At 37.2% G+C, this 4871-nt stretch overlaps 1 protein-coding gene across 1 annotated transcript in view; it reads right to left on the reverse strand.

Moving 5' to 3' along the window:
* Positions 1-4871, reverse strand: part of SPIRE1 (spire-type actin nucleation factor 1) — a gene marked incomplete at its 5' end in the record, with an annotated part of 311924 nt that overhangs the window by 166633 nt on the left and 140420 nt on the right. The window lies entirely within an intron of this gene.

A 4871-nucleotide genomic window follows, 5' to 3' on the forward strand; every position in this document is an offset into this window, starting at 1 on the left:
AGTTCCAACTCATAGAGACACAGTATAGGGTTTCTGAGGTGCAGCTGGTGGATTTGAACCAAGAACCTTGCAGTTCAAACCGACCTTGTGACCCAGAGCTTATCCTATAGTACCACAATAGGACTTCATTCTTTATAGTAGTGTTATAGTTATATTCTTTTTTTCTGTTTGCTGACTGTTGTTTTTATTTTGTTTTATTATTTTCTCTTTTCATTGTTGGTTTCTTGTTTGTTTATTCTGTTTTGTTTTCATGTGTGTATGTGTTTGTGTGTGTGAGAGAAAAAGGTTTTCTCTTTCCCACCTGAAAGGATACAGTAACCATACCCATACAGCCCAGCCACAACTGTACCCTCTGCAACTCTAACCACAGGGCAAGAGCCAATGCCAGCTCCTATACCACATGATCAATATCAGATAGCAGCCAACGCCAGACAAACCCACCCTACACTAAGATGCATAAATAGCAAACAAGAACAGTGTACATGCTTCCATTCCTTAATTACACCCACAGTAGACAGCTAGTTAGAGACTAAGAACACATCAACAAATAATCGTCAATTGGATACAAAATGACAGCTCCACAATACAACTCCACAATGCCACAGAGACAACAGACAATATTCGCTCAAATGAAGAAACATATTAAACATATTAAGCACTTGATCACAAGGTCGGTTTGAACTGCAAGGTCAGTGGTTCAAACTCATCGGCCACCCCTTGGAAACCTATATAGGGTCACTATGGGTTGGAACTGACTCTACAGCACTTAGCAACAACAAAAATTCAAATGTATACAACAAACTAATGTCAAGGATGAAGAAATTTAAGACTTCTTCCAACTTCTCCCACCTGAAATTGATGCAATGATATTTACTGGTGATTGGAATGCAAAGGTTGGAAACCAATAAGAATCTGTATTTGGAAACTATAACCTTGGTCCCCCATCTCTTCTTTCTTTCTTTTGCTCTTGATTATTCTTTAAAATTTCTCTGGTCTCTTTCTCTTTTCTTTACCCCTTTCCTTAACTGTGTTTAGTGCTTTTTCTTTTCTGTCTTATTGTTGTCTTCTGTGGGCTTCTCCTCTTCTTCTTTTACTTTCTCTCTTTTCTCTTTGTGGTTATTGTATTTCTAGCTGTTGTCTGTTTTGTTTTTTCTTAACTCTTTTTTCTCCTTTATTATTTTCTGTTTTACGCTGTTGCTTGTTTTTCATTTGTGTGTTTTCTCTTCTTGCCTTATCCAACAGGTGACAGCAACCATGCCAGAAGTAAATCCACCCACATACAGTCAGCAGAGGCCAAAACACATTAAATGGGGAAGAAGTAGTCTCTTCAACAAACAATGCTGGCAAAACATTTGCAGAAGAATAAAACAAGATCCATATCTCACACAATATACAAAAATGAACTCAATGTGAATTAAAGACTTAAATGTAAAACCTAAAACTATAAAGATCACCAACGAAAAAGGAGGGGCAGATGAAATCAGATGATATGATACAAGGCATAAATACACTATCAAACATAACTGAAAACACAAAAACTAAAGAAGACAAAATAGTTGACTTGGACCTTCTAAAACTTAGACACTTCTGTGCATTAAAAGATTCCACAAAAGAGTAAAAACAAAGACCACAGATGGGGAAATTTTTTTGCAAGGACATATCAGACTCCTGGTGTGACACTAGATGTGAACCATAAGGTAGGCAGTTCAAACACACAAGCTGCTCTTCAGAAACCTTGTACAGGGTCCTATGAGTCGGAATCAACTCAATAACTCTTAGCAACAACAACAAACAGCAGACAAGGGAATAATCTACATAATTTATAGAAAACTTCAACATCTCTACAAGAAAAAGATAAATAATCCAATCAAAAAATTGGCAGAGAACATGAACAGATACTTCACCAAATATGAAATTCAGGAAGCCAACAAACATAAGAAATGTTCACAGTGATTAGTCACTGTGGTTGTTATTGTTAAGTGTTAAGTCATTAACAACTCATAGCGAACTTCTACAGCGTTTCCAAAGAGCAGCTGGTGAGTTTGGACCACAGAACTTCCAGTTAGCAGTCCAGTGCTTATCCTACAGTACCACACCAGGACTCCATTGTTATTGTTAAGTGCCGTCAAGTTGGTGCCGACCCACAGCAACCCTGTATAGAGTTTCTGAGTCGAGTCTACTTGAGAGATGCAAATCAAAACTCTGAGATATCATCTCATCACAGCATTAATAGCAAAGTTCAAAAACAAATTCTGGCAAGGGTGTGGAGAGACTGGGACCCTCATACAATGCTGGTGTGACTTTAAAATGGTTCAACTACTGTGGAAAACATTACAGAACTTCCTCAAAGAGTTGTAAACAGCAATCCCTCCTTTTGGTATACATCCTCAAGATAAAAGAGCTGTGGTTAAAAATAGATATATGCACATCCATGTTCATTGCTGCTCTAGTCACAATAGCAACAAAATGGAGATAGACTAAATGCCCATCAATGGATGAATGGATAAACAAACTTGGGCACATACACACAATGAAATACTATGCAATGTTGAAGTATAAAGATGAATCTGTAAAACACCTCATAACATGGATGAATCTGAAGAACATTTGCTGAGTGAAAGTACTCAATCAAACAGGACAGATATTGTATGAGGCTACTATTATAAAAACTCAAGAAAAGGTTGCCATGCTAATAGAAACATGCTTTGATGGTTACACCAGGGGTGAGATAGAAGCTTGAAGGCAGACATGTATTACCTTGGGTGATAAAGAAGGCAATATACATGAGGGAAGTTGGCAGATGAATTAAGAAGACAGGGAAATCATAGGGTGGGATGCAAGAGTTAAAGGGAACAGAAATAAATACAGGAGAAGGCAAGATACAAGAGGGAGCTTGGCAGACAAAAACATAGGATAGAATGCAAAGGTTAAAGGAAACAAGTTAATACTGTTATATATAAAACCCCGCAACAACAGTGTTCTTCATGCAGATACGTGGGAAGATACACAGGCTGACAGGGTATAGGAGGGAGACACATACCCACAAATATATAAAGGTTTAACAGAGGATATTTGTACAGGGGTATTTACCTATGCTGCAAACACATCTATGAATGTGATGGAGCATTTGTTATTGTTAGGTGTCACCAAGTTGGTTCCAACTTTTAGTGGCCTTATGCATAGCAGAACAAAAGACTGCATGGTCCAGTGCTTTCCTCACAATTGTTTTTATGCTTGAACCCACTGTTGCTGACACTGTATCAATCCATCTTGTTGCGGTCTTCCTCTTTTTTGCTGACCCTCCACCTTACTAAGCATTATGTCCTTCACCAGGGACTGACAGGATTCTTTTGATAACGTCTCTAAAATATGAGAGATGAAGTCTCATCATGCTGGCTTCTAAGGAGCATTCTGGCTGTACTTCTAAGAACACAGCCTTGTTTGTTTTTTTTTTTTTTTTGGTAGTCCATGGTACTTTTAATATTCTTCTACAATACTATAATTCAAATGCATCAATTCTTGTATGGGTTGCCTTATTCATTGTCCAAATTTCACATGCATATGAAACTATTAAAAATACCATGGCTTGGGTCAGGTGCACCTTAGTCCTCAAACTGTTATCTTTGCTCTTGAATACTCTGACGTGGTATTGTGCAGCAGATGTGCGTAATGCAATGTATTATTTGATTACAGCACTATTCACAACAGCAAAAAGATGGAAACACGCTTAATGTCTATCCATGAGTGTTGATAGTGGATTCAAGTAAAATGGAGTCTTTAACAACTTTGATTTTTTTTCTTTATCACATGATGCTATTTATTGGTCCAGTTGTGGTGACAGAAGAAAAATTATGAAAGCTTTTTAGACATTACCAAATACCTTAAGGCAATGAGTTGGTGGGATTAGGAGCACAGGGCCAGTCTGATGAGACACCATGGCCAGTTGGAATAACATGACCCTCATATAATATTCTACATTCTACTTTTGAGACTAGCAACTTGGGTCTTAACAGCTTATGAGTGGCCACCTAGGGCTCAATGAGTAGTGCAGAGGAAAGAAGAGGATGAAAATAGAATACATTTGTAACCAATTATTTCAGTGAACTAATGGAACATGTAATTATCAGTCTCCATGACTCTGAGACCAAAAGTACTAGACAGTGCCCAGCTATAATTGCCAACTGTTCTGAAATAGATTACATTACTGGATTGTTTTGAATAGAGTGGGAGAAAATGTGGAGCAAAACTCAAAATTATATATATATAAAAAGAAAAGACTGGGTTTATTAGCAAGAAAGATACTGGAGGAACAAAGACTACGGCCCTCAATCACCCTTCAGGTCTGCAATCGAATTCACCCTTGTGGCCCAATTTTCAGCCAAGAGGTAGCTAGGTATATAGGAGGAACAACAATGCTAATAAGTATGCTGACTATGGAATGGTCAAACACTCAACATCAACAAGGAAACATTTACTTAAGTTCAAGTTCAGAAAGGTTGGAAAGGAAGGCGAATGGAAATAAGTACCACAGGGAGGAAGCTGATGACTGCTGTTATATGGAGGGGTTGCTGTCACTGAGTTGAAACAAAGTATATGATTTGAATGTGAAACTGAAGAACTACTACCTAAACCTCGACTCAATTAACAATAAAAACTTTCACATACACATACATAAATAGTTTCCAATATATATGTGGCTAAGAAAAACATATATAGTTTCCCCATCCATGAACAGGCATTATTAAGGCTTTCACATATTTATAAAGTACTCTTTGTATTATCAACTTGAAAATATTTCTAAGGCAATCGTTTGATGACAAAGAAATATATCCAATTTGTACTTATCAATTTTATAAAAAATATGTGAATGA

The sequence above is a fragment of the Chrysochloris asiatica genome, unplaced genomic scaffold (assembly GCF_000296735.1).
Source record: "Chrysochloris asiatica unplaced genomic scaffold, ChrAsi1.0 scaffold00429, whole genome shotgun sequence".
Classification (NCBI taxonomy): Eukaryota; Metazoa; Chordata; class Mammalia; order Afrosoricida; family Chrysochloridae; genus Chrysochloris; species Chrysochloris asiatica.